General features: G+C 41.4%; 1 protein-coding gene across 1 annotated transcript in view; it reads right to left on the minus strand.

Moving 5' to 3' along the window:
* sema6cb (semaphorin 6Cb) overlaps positions 1 to 1,475 on the minus strand; it is a 180,924-nt gene extending 179,449 nt beyond the window's left edge. The window contains exon 1 of the mRNA XM_069655668.1: positions 1,349 to 1,475. The gene's annotated coding sequence lies outside the window, so the exon portion shown is untranslated. The remainder of the gene's footprint in view (positions 1 to 1,348) is intronic.
* Positions 1,476 to 16,672: the final 15,197 nt, after the last annotated feature.

The following is a 16,672-nucleotide window of genomic DNA, read 5'->3' on the forward strand; positions in this document are numbered from 1 at the left end:
TTAAAAAACTAAACAATCGATTATGAAAACAGTTGGCTATTAATATTGTTTTTTTGCGTCTCATCACTTAATCAATGTTCCTTGCAGCTCTACTCTGCTGTTCAATCAATGCAACCTTTAAGCTAGACGTGCATTTTTAAAATGCCTGCAAAACTTTAGCAAGGCTAGAAACGGATCAGAGACAAATAAAAAGGACAAAGCTGCCTTTGAGTCAGGCAGCAGGGCAAAAAATAAGCATGGTTGTAACAGGCCAAAATCGATGAAGAAGTAGTGGTGTAGTCTGTCTCTGTTTGTGCACAGGAGAGATTTATTTATTGTTGAAATGCTCTTAGCCTCAACTGAAACTGAACACCCACTGAGGGCAAAGAGACGGCTAATGCACAACAGGCGGAGACTCAATCAGAGTTGTGCAGGAGGAAGGCTCAAGAGCTGCAGAAGAGCATCTATTCAAACATAAATAAGCGCCAGCAGCGGCTCCTCCGGGCAATCTTATTAGAGGAAAACACAGGTTTCTAATCTCTGTGTGCATCCTCGGCAATGCTGAATACACCGACACGGACTGATGCTGAAACCTGTTAGAACAATGAGCTCATCGTTTTCCCCCTGAGTTTGGCGTTTAGACAGAGCTGCAGATGAAATAAGCATGATAAAATAAAATGCAGGCAAAGTGAGAGGGAAATGTGCAGATTGAATATAATCGAGCCACGCAAACACAGATTTATGTTCCAGGTAATCAGGAGCTAAAATTGATTTTTCAATGTCATCTGTTTGTAAAAAGAGCAAATTATCCGATGCTCGTTGGTTTTCTTTGCACAAACATAACTTGAGTACGCAAATTAGTGCCTTTTCGTTGGAAAATACACCTAATTAAATTCAATCAGTGTTTTAGGCAAGATTCCTCTCAGAGAGACACGTTATCAGTTGTTATTTCGATAAGTTGTAGAGGACTCCTGCAACAAGATCGAACAGAGGGTGAAAACATGATTTTGGTGCTGCAGGTTTTATATAAGAATGGATGCATTTACACAAAGCAAACACAAGCCGACAACGAAATGCCTTACAGCTTGCAAAATCAGTGTAACGTCTGCTGATATTCATGGCCAAAAGCAGCCGAGGAAAAAGCAAAAACAATCGGCTTCTGCGGAGCTCAAATTCAACTTAAAGAGGTTGAACGAATATTTCATGTGGTGTTTACGTAATTAAAATTGATGTAGAAGTTTGAACGCCCTTTACATGTTTAAATAAACCCCTCGGCTGTGGAAAACTTGGAGCATCAGGCTCCTAATGAGCAAAGTAAGCGCAGCAGCAGCATCGCCAAAGTCCTCAACAAGCGAAACATTTCTCTTACCTTATTGTTTCCTTCGTATCTCCAGTGTGAACAAAAAAACGTCGTAGTCTCTCAGAGAGGACACTGTAGCAGAGAAGAAGCCGTAAAGTCGCGTCGGGGAAGGCAGAGTTGTTAGTTTAAGCTAGTTTTCTTCGTGAAGCGGTTAGTAATCCCAGAGCGCCAGAGCAGCGAAAAGGCGCCCCTCACTGCTGTGACAAGACTGGAGCTAGACTGAAATCACAACACTTCAGCAGCCGCTTAAGCCACGCCCCCAGCCTGTACTTTGACAGGCGTTCCATCCAATCACGGAGCGGGGTTAGGATCATGTCGTCTCCGATTGGTTGATAGTTCGAGTTTTCATTTTACGCCCCGCCCAGCTCGGCTCACTTTTCTCCCAGATGTTGAATGCCAGAACATCAGGGTCCTGCTGTAACCCCAGCCGGCCAATCAGAGCGCAGGACAGGGGATTTAAAAACACATATCGTAGACTTTAAAGGAGGGGCTATTTAAAAGGTTGTTAATCTACATTACACTGTTGTACCTCTTGTAGAGCAATTACTGTGATTAGAGATACAAGTGAGTTGAAGTAAAATGAACTCAGATCTTATTTATGCTATAGATCCAATTTTTCAGCATTTACGCTGTTATGTGCTGTAGTATTATGCACAGATTTTTTTTACATATTTAACACATGCATTATTTCTTGTTCTGTTTTTTATTGATATTATTACATACCAGTATATCAATATATATGCGTATAATGTATAATGCATGAGTTTTTATATAGCCTAACTTTTAAAATTGTCTTCTATATTTATATTCTAGGATTGGATCTAGGATCTATCTGTCTGTCTGTCTGTCTATCTTGATCTTCTCGTGCATCAGAATGGATCACATACTGCACTGTGGAATGAGGTATAGTATTACTTCACGACTGCATCTCACATTTATTTTTATCATTATTTAATCAGCGACATAATCATTACATGGGTCAATGGTTAATCGTTTAGTTTATAAAAACTAAAAATACACACCACAGGGCCCAAGGTGCAAGATTACGGCTTAAAATAGCTGATGTTAAGATGTTAAATTCACAATGGAATAAAACAAAGAAAAGCAGTAAATCCTTGCATTCCTTTGTGTGGCATTTCAGCTAATAAATGACTTGGACTGCTAAATGCTGATCAATTTCTTGTAGATTAATTTTCTTGCGACCATCTTATTGATTAATTGACTTATCATTTTGCTGTGCACATTGTGTAGTCAACTCCAAATCTATTACTGTGACACGACACTCGACAGAAAATACTGTTGAATGCATACACACATTAACTGTCTCTTCCTCATAAATCTAGGAAGCTAAAACGTGTCGGAGGGCACTGAAAATATACAGCAAGTACTCTGAATGTCCTACAGAGAAAACATCTAGAGAAGCAGGGACAAAATGTACCAACAACAGCTCATCAGCTGGTGATGATGATGTGCAGTATATTCCCAGAAACACTAATAAGACACCTGTGCAGAGATTGCAGGGCTGAAGCATTTGGTCTGATTGCATCAGCGTTTGACAATAATCCAATAGATGGCTAGGACTCACATTCTAATTCATCTCTTGAATTCATTTATTCCATTTCCATTTCAGTCAGTCTTTCTTGTCAAAATGCGCCTGAGTTACAGAAAAAGGACAAAAGTTCAAGTTGCTCCCGCAGCAGTTGTCTGCACTGGTTATAATACATACACTGCTAGCCACTTTGCTAGTTAAATAAAAAAGAGATGGCCTCCTTTCAGGTCATGCTTGTTCATTACATTCTTCTTTGGCCTCAAGCCGCAGAAAAAAATGGTTGTGAGTTTTTGGTTGTCTCTGACTCATCACTTGGAGATTTACTCCAGTCATTTCTTCTGGCAGTGCGATGCTGCCTGTTGTGGTGAGGCTCTTTCGAGGGGAGGAAGAGGACACGAGCAGAGAGGGCCGTGATTCGTGTGGACTAAATGTTTGGCTACTCTCAGTTCCACCACTACACTCTGCCAGTCAGGCTTTTGGCAGTGAAGAGGCTTGATATATTGACAAGCTGTTCTCCTTTAGAGTTTTCATAAATGTATTTCTTTTCAACAGAGCAGCATCCTGAATGCAACACCTTCAGAGCCTGTGGGTCCGGTGCCTACCTCTACATGTTCACAAAGAGCTACTCTGATAAAGTGACTACTGGGTCGACAGTTACAGCTATTATTAAACACATACTTCAATATTTTGGGAAATACTTTTATTTGCTTCCTTGCCAAGGCTAGGATGAAAAGGTTTACACCACTCTCATAACAGTATGGTAAAATGAAGCTACAGCCAGAAGATGTCAGCTTACCTTATCATCTCTTGAAACTGGGTCGAGGACTAGCAGGTAACAGATTCACCTATGAGCACCTGTTAAGCTCAGATATCTTTGTACATTATTTTATACACAACAAAAGTTAAAAATGACAAGTTGTGGTTTTAGAGGGGCTTTGTGTCGATTTTTAGTCCGAGCTTAGATATGCTAACTGTCTGATGGCTAGCTACAGCCAGCAGATGGTTAGCTTATCTGAGCATAGGGGGAGGAAATGGCTAGCCTGAGAAAATCTGCCTTCCAGGACATGTTAAGCTCAGGAACAAAATGTGTTTTTTACTGTGACAAAACAATGGGTTGTTGTTTAACTGGGGTTATTTTTTCCATTTCTAGCATTTGCTAATATAAGCTAACTGTCTGATGACTAGCTATAGCCATTAGATTGTTAGCTGAGGTAAGCATAATTAGAAATAGGGGCAGGGACTAGCTAGCCTGATAAAGTCCACCTACGAGCACCTGTAAGGCTCACTAACTGCTGTGTTGTATCTTGTTAGTTCACGCAATACAAATATAAGACAACAAGATCTTATGGTTTTACTATGTGTAATTTCCTGGTCTTTGGTTAGCTAGGCTAACTGTTTGTTAGCTGTACCTTCATCATGCGGTTACCACAAACAAGAATGGCATTAAACTTATCAGCTAACTGTGCAAGAAAGGGAATGTCTAAATAATTGTATTTTAATTATTAATCAATATTCTTTTATGACTGCATGATATTTTCTCATGCACTAATCTCTCCATCTGTGCAGCCAGGAGTTATTTTATGATGAAGGCTTGTAATTTACTCCATCCTGACTTATCATTTTGCGACTCTCAGCAAACAAAGGGGAGTGAACCCTTTGCCTTTTGCCATCTTATCTTACAAAACCACACATCCAGCAAAAACAACAGAGGTGTTGAATATTTTGGACACAATAATTGGTTAGAAAAGGGCAGCAATGCTGTGGGCTGTCATCATCATTCAACCTGCTGCTCACTTGTTTGCATAGGAACTACAGCTGCAACACAATCCTGCAAAACTTATAAGGCACAAGCAACAGTCAGAAACAAACTGGTGGAAATGAACACTTTTCTGTTACAGCAGATGTACATTTACATTACAATTGTTTACCTGGATTTATCTTATTGTATCGCATTTAACTGAGGCGTGTTTGTAGGTTTATAGTCATGTCAAAACAAAACAAACAACAGCTACCACAGCTGACACTGCTGACACTGACTAATGTTGAGTTAGTTTCCTAGCAGTATATTTTGATATTTAATGTAAGTGAGAAGAGCTGTTAGCAAGGTTCAAGAATCAGGGATGCATAGTAATGATGATGTAGAAATAGAGCAACCAAGTCACGGTCACAAATTCAAGCTAGCTTCACCTTAGCCTCTGCAGTAAGAGGACATTTTCAAATAGTGGGCTTCTTTCATCTGGGTTTTAGTAAAAAAAAAAAGCTCACTGTACTTTTCTGTCCATATTTGACTTAAATCCAATCTTTGTTATGAAAGAAATCACTGGGTCAACTATTTCAGTACATATTGTGCAAGGCTAGCATCAACACCCTAATGCACAGGGCCTGAAACCTAAATACCAAACCTGTTAACAAACACAAGTTGCTCTTGTGACCATGACAGGAGTCTTAAGAAATGATCCTGCAACCTGTAGGTCGAGTCTCGACTGACAATCACGCTGCAGTGCATCAACGCATGCCTGTGCAGAGGGAGGAGCAGTGAGCACAATGGCTGAATTCAAACAGCCTGTTTTTGAGTCCACTGGAACAACTGCGCCACCTTAGAGCCAATTATGACACACACACATACACACATACACAAGCTATATATTTTGTGTTTGGTCCCTTGGGTGTCTTTGAGGAAGCAAGAGCACTGAAATCTGAAGAACAGAGAGGGGGAGAGGTGCAGGCTGTGAGTTCAGCATAATGATGACAATGTTCCACAAGGCTTTAGTGCCTCGTCCTCTGCAAAGACAGTGTGTAAAACCACAGAGAATATCCACCTGTGTTTACCAGGAAGCAGGGCATACCCCCGCCTGTCAATATGTATTAATAGATGTAGATGTATTAGTGCGACTCCACAGGGAGAACACAATGTGAGATATCTTGGCTTTATGGTGTGTGCTAATGGGCTGAAATAATGTCTTTTTCCAGTCTGAATCTTTTGAGTATGTGACTGAAGGGTGTGCGTATATTTTATGGTAATGTATTAGCTTTGTGTCTTTGTAAAAGTCTTCAACTTGACCTCAATAGAGTGACATTGTTATTCTGTTACAGAACAGTGTAGTTAATCTAGAATGTGAGGCTTTTTATTTTTAGCAATTTGAAACACACAGTGTGGACTTGATCTGTGCTTTAAGACATTTTAGGCCGTCTGCAAACAACAGCAACACACTTTTTGGCTCTTAACTATGAACATCAATGTGGTAGATTTAGAAAGGACTACAAAGTTAAGGCACTCACTTTTTTCTTTGACTTTTGTGTCTTTTCTATGGAGCCAGGGCCGACACTTAAACGGTCAACATTGAAAATAACATGAGGAAAATATTGGCATTGAAACACATGTATTGGAAAAAAAAATGTATTGGCAACGAAACAAGTTCCAGTGAAAAATGAAACACAATATTTTCGCTTGGAGGGGTTTGAGGTGAGAGCAAGGAGACCACAGAAGTGTATATAAAGACTGTATATAAAGATGGATGAAGCGTCTCCATCTGCTCTCTTTCGCTCTCTCTCAACTGAAGTAAATGGTAAATGGACTGTACTTATGTAGCGCTTTTTCTAGTCTTTACGACCACTCAAAGCTGCTTTTACACTACATGTCACATTCACCCATTCACACACACATTCATACACTGATGGCAGAGGCTGCTACCTGAATTGCACAACTGTCAATCAGTCATCACATTCGTACCCGTTGGCTATACCAACGGGAGCAGTTTGACCCCGGTGGTGTAGCACAAGGACACTTTGAAATGTAGACTGAGGGAGCTGGGGACAACCAACTCTACCACTGAGCGATGGTGACGTCATATGGAGCCAGAGCTGTGCAGTAGAGAACGGCTGGTGGAGCCGCCGTAGCCACTTCCGATAACCAAAACACACACTTAACTTATGGGAAAAAAACAGCAAAGATCTGGCACGCCGGCGTGTTTACAGTAGAAAAGCTTCTAGTGTTGGTCTGAATAATGAAATGAAATAATGATGAACACTTCTAAGATTAGAACTAACTATAATGACAGAAACAATGTTTGAATAAAATGTATTTGACGTGTATTTAGATTCTATAATTTGACTCATGTCCCATCTGTTAACATGGAGGAGGCGGGCTTTATGACCTATACCGCAGCCAGTCAGCAGGGGGCGATAGAGAGGGTTTGGCTTCACTTGGAGGGATCTGTCATGTTGCCCATCTTTACGGTCTATGATCCAAACATGCCGTTACAGACTGCACTGTTTGTAGATCACAGCTTGTCGTAATTACATCATGTAGAGATTAGGCAGCTGTAAGTCGAGGCTACACATACACATAGAGTTACAGTAAACACAGCAGAGGTTCTTGATCTTAAGGTCTTTTTAAAAAGCCGGGTATAGAGTATGAAGAATCCCGATCAGCCACAGCCTGGAAACATGGCCGGCCATTTGGCTGTATTAGCGATGCGCTGTGTGTATCTGGTGTCTGTGTGATCTTAATCCAATACTGGGATTCATAATCCCCAGCAGGTTTCTCCACTAAACAAAGCTTAGGAGGGATTTGGTTGTTTGTTTATCATCTGAAATAATGTCAAAAGGTCAGCTTCAGGACAAATGGAAGCAGAACAAACGGAGCTCTGATACTCTCTCAATCGCTCTCACTGCCTACATCTCTGCCAGAACACTGAGCCTCAGAAAGAATCTACTGCTGCAACAAAATGTCCACTTGATGCACAACTCACACAGACGTAAACTCATACGCTTAATACCCTTCGAGTGTTTGTATCCACATTTGCATACCAACCATAGCATACGGTTGGAGGAAATGGATGTTAAGCTCCGTCTGTGTGAACAAGACAACCACTGCTAGTAACACTGTGATCATCTCAGTGATAGTATTCAAACGTATTTATCCCTCGAGCATCTGTGGTCGCTATTCCTAATAATGTTTTACGTCCATCACGAGATCTCAACACGATTCTGGTTTCTTGTCAGCTTGAGAAATCAAGCTGCAGCCTCATCATAATTATTCCATTATCACCAGATAACAAATGATGCTCGTGTTTACTTTCCAAAGCCTGCAGTATTTCAAGATAACAATTTAATTGTGATGACTCTTTGAGATATCAGACACTGTTTTGATTTCCATAACTTAAAATGTGTCATTATTGCAGGATTATGGACTTGTATTATTCATTCAGGACTTCTCATTGTGGAGTGATTCCTCTCAGTGCTCAGAGAGACGGACGTCAACAGCTCAGAATGACAAATGTGGATGTTAGAAGCCTTCTTATAGCATTATTATAACCAGCTGTGGGACACTTTAGATATTCAGATCAGCAAAGGAGTTATGTAAGTCTAATGCAGTACAGTTAGGCTCAAAGTGTGCATTTGCAGCAGACTGGCCCTACTTTCAAACCCAACTCAGATGTTAACATAAAAAGCTTCAGATGACATCATAAAGGCAGACTATATGCAGCCATTTCACAACACTGAACACACAGTCAAACAACAGCAGTTAGTATCGCTGCGGTCGCTTATGTTTGCTGACAACGATTTAACACAATCTGAGAGCGGCAGAGCGTTATGTGCTACAAACGATCATTAAAGGCTCAACATTAGGGTTAGGTACGTCATAAAACAACAGCTCCACCGACACGTGAAAAGAGCACTGCACAGCCACAGTGCATGTAACAATAACTTCACCTAAATATAATACAGGTCATGGTAGTTAGAAGCTTAATCCAAGAGGCAACAGGACTTGGTTGAAGTTGTTGAAGACGTTTCACCTCTCATCCGAAAGGCTTCTTCAGTTCGCTCGTTGAAAGAGGTGTCCTGGAAGCCATCTTTGCTAAGCTGAAAAAAACGTCCCTTAACAGTGGTGGTGGGCTACTACACCACCTTTCACCCACATACGAAGCAGTTTTGAATTCTCTGCCCAAACAGCTGAGATCACACTCACCCTCTGGATCATGTGAGTCCAATGACCCATCAATACCAGAGGGTGCTAATGACTCTTGTTGCGATAAGGTCAACAGCTCAGGTGAACGACTCACCCTTGATTACATACCTATTAGCACACTAATCACCTACGGAGGCTTATATACAGAGGCTCCGTCCACCAGTCAGTTTAGAGCTGAAGTCTCTTGGATGAGGGGTGAAACTTCTTCTTCAACCAAGTCCACTTGGTTTTGGATTTAGCTTCTAAAAGGATAAATACATGTGTCACACCAATGTGTAGTAAACGAGATGACATTGGCGCTGCTAGCTGCAGCACACTTTTGATGATGCCAGTAGGTAGGCCTGAGGAGGCCTCAGCTGTGGCATATTTTAGGATGCTCCGCCATTGTTTGATGCCTCAATGAATGTTCTTTTAGCCTGGCGATGCTGTCATAACCCGCTGAAGTTCCTGTTTTTGCCCTCACTTGACCATTAATTTGCTACATCGAGCGAATCATGTGCAAATGTGTGATAATTCATTTAAAAAAGAGAAAGACATAATAAATATAATTATTATCATAAAATCAATGATGGCCGATTGTGGCCCAAGCGTCCAGTAGTCAGGCGCCCATTCTGGCATTTGCCCATTTTCCAGGTCGCTCGCTGTCCATCCTGTTGGTGCTGAAAATGGTCTTTTTAGTCTTTCTTAGTGGACTTTAGAAACTGTGGTCAGTTTGGTCTGCCTTCTGTTACGCTGACAATGCTACTTTAGTTCTTACCGGTCCATATTTGTAATCGGAAAGTAACGGTAGCACAGGTTAAGCTTCTCTGTCTGACACAAGGACACTCGAGCAGAGTGGACACTTGCTGACACTGCAGTTTGAACTCCGGCCCTCTTGCTGAAGGACACACTCTCTTACTGTAAGACCCCTGAGCCGCACTAGTCAGCTCTTCAGCTAAAACCCCACCATGTGGTTAACAACCATGTGACCTGGAACCTCATGATACCAGCCAGGAGCAGGCCGGATACACGTGGTTATGTTTTTGTCTTTTTAGGCATATTGTTTTTAGTGCATTCGGGTTAAAGGTTTGCCCACAGGCGTAGAATAAACCGCAGATAATATGAGGCTTTAATTGGGTGAGGGTGTGACTTTCTGCTCCGAGGGACTGTTGGCCTCCTGACCAGCGCACACGCACCAACATTACCTGTGTGAATGTGCTTCAAAGCCACTGAGCTACACACATCCTCCCATCTCACCTCCAGGCAGGAAACTGCTCTGCTTTTACTCAGCAGGTCATGTTCCTGCTGGCCCGAACATCCAGACAGGTTATTGGAATCGATAAATTTAACCACATGAAGCAGACAGAGGAGACAATGGTAGAAAATGCAGCTTTCATTTTCTCTCTGTCTGTAGAATCAGTCATAGCTGCAGCACTTCTAGCTCAACAAAGCTGTCTTTGTTGCTGTTTTCTGATCTAAATTACTGCTACTGAAATCTCTCTCACCACATGGCATGGTTTATGTTAATGGAACAGAAATAGTTGTACAGGGAATGTTTCCTCATTAAACACATATGTAGTATCTATAGGAAAGAAATACACAATTTAATCTCACTAATGATTGACATGTGCTCATCCCAAGTCTCAAAAATACAAACACTCTCATATAGACACACAAGGTTAGACTAGAAGCATAGCTCTGTTTGGGTATCGCTGAGTTCATCAGAGAGAGACAGGAAGTGAGTGTGTGCGCACGAGTCAGGAGAGTGAAAGGGGATCGGAGCAGACTGTGCCTTGCTTCATGCTTGCTGCCGATGTGTTAAAGATACAATCTCGAAGATTTCAGTTTTTGAGCTCTTGAGCACCACCCACTGGCGATCATTGGTACTTATTAGAGCACACTTCCCAATTTCACCAGACGTCTACGGCTGGCTCCCTTTGTCAAGGTTCTAACTCATGATTTTCCGTGCTGCAGTTGCTTTCGTTTGTAGACTGTTTGCCTTCATCTGAGCGTCAAATTTGTTTCTTTTTCTTTGGATTTTCACTTATTTTTTTAATTGTATCTGTGGTCATCCATCTTTTCTTTGTTTGTTCAGCCATAGTAGATTACTGCACAACACTTGCAGAGAGTGGAAAAGCAGCCACTTAGCTCCGCCTACCCTCTCTGGCAGACCAACCACTGCTGGCTGATGGAAAACGCGTCACTAACTGGGCGACGCTTGAGATTTTTTCTGCGAATGTCACCACAGACACCCAGTCCATAAAAATACGATATGCTGCAAATGCAAAGGCTTTCATCAGTGGCCATAGGCTCAATCAACATTGTGTTAACTCATTCGGTGATAGATCGTGACTTAACAGACATTTATTTAAATGAAAAAGTTTGAGATTGTTACATTAAAGTGACGGGGGTTAGCCCCGAAGCTAGCTACTGCCCTGGAGCAGAACGATAAGTCCCCCCTGTGCTTTCTGACTACAGTCAGGACAATGAAGCAGGAAAGGTTAACAGTAGCATCTGCTTAGCGTCTCTCTGAAGGGCTTTTTTCCCTCCATTTTAACATGTGATTAACGTCAAACAATCAAATGCTTTTAACCCATCATGGTTCGGGTTAAAATAATAACTCATTGTTCATCTTTAGTTTCGTACGTGACGCGAACACGTGGAACATAAAAATGTCAAAGTGCTGCGTGGTTTGACCTCCACCCTGAGAGGACAATGTCTGCCCTTTTACTCCATCAACTTCCTCTGCCGCAGGTAAGACCTTCAAATTGGCTCATCGACTCTTCTCAGCCTGTTCAGGAGTGTGTAATTCCTCTATGTAATTGAACCTTTCTAAGAACCAGATTTGGTGACACATGGTTTTCACTGCAGAGCGTTTAAACTTGTCGCATGCAAGAGCACATTGGAATAACAGATATACTGCAAAGACTTAGTTCACTTTGTAATTCCATTAAAAGGAATAAAGGCTATCCCTCTTTCCAAAGTGCTCCAGCTGTATACATCACTTATTGTGCTGCAGTTCAACACAATAAAACACTATATGGTACACTTCCCCCTGAGGCTTTTTTCAATCATCCGTTTTCATTTACAGTCCGGGCTTATGGCTGACAAATTCCAGCGCGCCCCACAGCAGAATGAGATTCATTCCTCCAGTAGATCCCCATCAAAACAAGAAGCCAATACTAAGAAGGTCAAAGGTTACAAACACGGCGCCTTCAGAAGTGCTGTGACAGAATGATGAAAGGTCGAGGCAACAAGCTGAAAACAGGCAAAGTGGAGAATAAGAGGCTTTTCTGATGAGAGCGTAAGCAAAAGAAGGAGATGTGGAGACAGGATTTTACTCGATGTTTGGAGGGGCAGTTTATGTGAGAAGTTTCTTAAAGAGATGAGTTTTCAGTCGACAATAGAGTGCAGAGATTGACTCTTTTATTATGAGTAGAATAGGAAGGTCATTCCACCATTATGGAGTCGATTGTGTGTGGATCGATGACCAGGCAGGTGCAGGAAAGGAGAGCTAAGTGAGAGGCAGAATACAGAATGTGGCTCTGGTGCAGTGTTGTACTTTTAACTGCACAGCTTTGCTACAGAGGCTATGGTTAATGTTTTTTGTGCACAGAAATTGGTAATTCATACCCTTGAAATGATCATTTATGGGCACATATTATCTGAACATGAATAATCTAGAGATATCAACAGCCAAAAACACTCCTGACGTGTAGCCATGCACCTCAGTCCAAAATCCATATCAAACCCTTGCAGCTCAAAGAGACTGCCCATGAACTGACAACATTCATAATTTCATTTCCATTGCTAACACAACCAATGGACAGGTGATGGACTCAAAAATACAAGACGCACACCTGGCAGAGTAAGGTAAAAACAGGCAGAGTTTAATGTCCAGTCCAGGTTTGGTACACAGGTGATCAATAAGGCAATAATCCAAAAGGCAGCAGCGTCAAAATCAAGCAAAGGTCAACACACAACCCACGAGAAAAATGCTGCAATGAGGTGACACAAGGAACACAGGGTATATATACACACTGACAATCAGAGGGAAACAGGGGGAATACTACATACTACATACTACATACTGCATACTACATACTACATACTACATACTGCATACTACATACTGCATACTACATAGTGCATACTGCATACTACATACTGCATACTGCACACTGCATACTACATAGTGCATACTGCATACTGCATACTACATACTGCATAGTGCATACTGCATACTGCATACTACATACTTCATACTGCATACTACATACTACATACTACATAGGTGGTAGGTGAGATAGACTGGTCGGATGCATACTGGAGATTTTTTCTGCCATTGGAGCATCACACTGGTATGAGAAATAGACTGTTGAGAAGATAAAAATACAACAATGGGCCTCGTCGTTTAAAAAATGTACTTATCCAGGTAGATTTGTTGGGTTCACTATTTTATTCCACACTCACCCAGTGCAGGCTTTCCAAATGTACTCTTCATACGTATACCAACGAAAGTAGTGCACAATATTTGGGATATAATCCAGGTAATTTTGAGCTGTTTGGACCCACCTGCAATATTAGAGACTAAGACATCTTCTACAGCCATTCAGGTCGTGCTAAGTCAGGTGACATATCACAGTAACCAATACAGTCTGCAAAAGGTGGCAGGTTCAAGTCCCACAGGAACCAAAATCTCCACGTTGAGACGTGTTTCATAAACTTAACCCAGTTTTATTTGCCTTCACCAAACGGACCGTTTCATGTAAACCATGTGTTAGAAAGGAGGAAAGCAGATGCCAAAGGGTACCTTGAAACAGACCTTGTGCGTCTGCTTGAGACAACAAAGGAGGGGTGTGAAAAAGCATTGGTATTTGATAACAGGGGATATGAACATGTTCCTTGAGTTGTTTTAATGCATGGCTGTTTTCAGTGTAAACATGTTTACATCTTGATGCTGCACAGTCTGATACGTTGGACACAGCAGGCTGAGGTTTAGCAGCTTGCTTAATGTCATCTCCACTGGGGTAATGAGGAAAAGGCAAGCACTTTTGGTTCAACCTGCTGGTCTGGGCAATGAACCAACAGTCTGATGATCACAGACCTCAGGACAGACTGCACGTTGAACGTCCACAGGGACACTGCACATTATGAAGCCTGGAGTTTGTGTTCACTGCTCACTCGCATGTCTTGTCTCATGATGAAGATGATGACAGCACGGGGAGGATTGGGACGAGCACTATTTTTATACAAACATTTTGTGTTTTTGTATTTAGTACAAAAAACATTTTAAATATTAAAAAGAGAAGCCGCTGAAAAAAACAAAAGTACAAAAGAGAAAAGGGAAGCATAAGTGATGCAGAAAACAAACAAGCTAGCACACACAAACAGAACTAAGTCATCCCTCAAGATGTTAGCACAACACATATTTTAATTTTTTATACAATTATCCTGTTTTCCCCTGATTTTTATCTTTCGCAGGCTGAGAATGATGGAGAAAAGCTGCACTCTCAAAACTCAGATGGAGTCTGCTTATTTTAAATCGGATCTATAGAGACATTTGTTTCAGCAAGCGAGATGAAGAATAAAAAGATTGCATCAGAGTTATGATCTGCAGCTTCGCTCGCCTTTCTTTCATGTCTACTTGTGAACAAGTTCCTGACCAGAGTACGTTTTTACAAATAACAAGTTGCTTTTAAATAACCCTTCTTTGAAGTTCTTCAAGGGTTCTTTGTAAGACTAAATCTCATCTGTCATGATGCTGATTCCACTGCTCACCTTTGACCTGTTCCCCTAGGACCTTCAGAGCCTCTTCTGGTCTGTTGGCTTATCCTCAGAGAGTCTCCACTCTTCATCCATCATTCTTCCCAACGTTTTAAATAGATTTTATACTCATAAACTACAAATTGTTTTAAACTCCTGTGATGAGTTTTTGACCGGAGCCCTGTAGGTTGGTTTTAGTTGAAACCGTTTGAACGTACAAGGGTTTATTGTAGAGTCCCCTCCTTTGGCTCTACAATGCTTGCATAAGAAATCACCCCCTTGAACTTTCCATATTTTGTCATGTTCCAACTGCAAATTAAAATGGATTTTATTGGGGTTGCGTGTAATGGACCAACGCAATACTTTGCTGTGACCTGACTAATACGGTGCAGTCTATTGCCTACATGTTAAATCACGTGGAACCAACAGATGTCGGCTCTTTAGACTGATCTGTTAATCAGATGGTTAAAGGGCAAAATAGGTCTCCGTTACATTAATTCCACAATCTAACACTGTAAAATGTGGAAAAGTACTTGGAAGGCATTTTAGATCAGTGGCTCTCAACTGGTCTTGCCTCACGACCCACCACCACCTCCTTTATGAAAAAATCGAGGCCCAAGTTTCAGATATTTTTTTAACCAGTTAAATATATTTAATGAAAAATGGTGTAGTTCAGACCTGAGACGGAACGAAACATCACAGTCTGTCACATCACAAAAGACTACAACATAAATGCAACTACTAGTGAATACATGGAGTGTGACTAAACTTCTACAGGCAGGTCATAGAAAACCCGTGTCCTTCAAAATAAAAGCAGTTCAAAGGTTCTCTGTAACAAAAATCCAATTTTGGTTCTTGTATGCAGTCCTAAAAGGTGGAAAGGTTCTTTGGAGAACTCCCAGAGAAGTCCCGCCCCCCTTGGTTACTGTTGCTATGCCTCTCAAGCTTTCGCACGGGCATGTAAATATTATGGCGTTTTCAACTGTAACAGTAAGAGATGTTCCAAGGGAAATAGCAGCAAATTTCAGGAAACAATAGTTCCCAAATATCAGAGAGGAGTCGACAGAAAGGAAAAATCTGTCAGCGGAGCGCTGAGAGTGAAGCGGACATAAAAACCGAGGCAAAAGCTCACCGGTCCCAATGCAAGCGTCGGGCACCCCACGTCTTCACAATTACTGTCAAGGACAATCATATACAGGAACAACAACGTTCTTGCACAGCAGGGTAAGTCAATATATTGTTTTATTTTAGGCTAATGTTTAGTTATGACTTCCTATAACTTCCATTATGTCATATATTTTAGCCCATTGCTAGCAAATCTATCCCACTTTTTTATTTTGTTTAAAGCACGTCAGGATATCGCTCACATATCGTGGGCTTGATCCAAACACTCTGGATTAACTTTTAAGCTAATTAATATTCAGCCGTCTTTGTTTGCTAACATGCTAACCTAGCCAAGTTAGTTAGCCTTGGAGAAAACAAAGGAGTTTTTGTCCACAATTTATAATCCATGTCCCACTTCTCTTCTCCGAGTTTTTGGTCAAGGAAAAGCTAAAAATATGACGCCCCCCTCTAAACTTTGAGGAAATCTCCTGTCGGACTTGCAGATTCCTTAGCACACGGTTACAGCATCTGAAAGCTAGACAGGCCTCCCGTGCCTAGTTACTGTTGCAAACGTAGGATTGGACATTGGCCGTTCAAGGGAGGGGCTTAGCGAAGGGTCAGTTCTCTACAGAACCTCTTATAGGGGTTCTTTCTCAGATGTTTCTAGGTATAACCCTTAATGCTGCGTTCTTAGTAAAGCCCTCTGACCGGGTTCAAGGTGCAACTTTTATAAAGGTTTCTATCAAGAATCAAAAATAGTTGCAAAGAACTTTATATGGTTAGAGCCAGTGGTGTATTGGCCTCTCAGGAAGCAGATTTTGTGCAATTCTATCATCTCAATGTACAATATAGAGCGTCTTCCCAAACCTCTCCCTCACCCCTCTGACCCCTCTGAAGCATCAAAGACACGGTCCTGCCTGAAGGCCTGCTGATTATTATGAACAATCATAATCTTCCAAACAGC

This window comes from Semicossyphus pulcher, unplaced genomic scaffold (assembly GCF_022749685.1).
Source record: "Semicossyphus pulcher isolate SPU_LCO1_2020_fin unplaced genomic scaffold, fSemPul1.0.p SCAF_9, whole genome shotgun sequence".
NCBI lineage: Eukaryota > Metazoa > Chordata > Actinopteri > Labriformes > Labridae > Semicossyphus > Semicossyphus pulcher.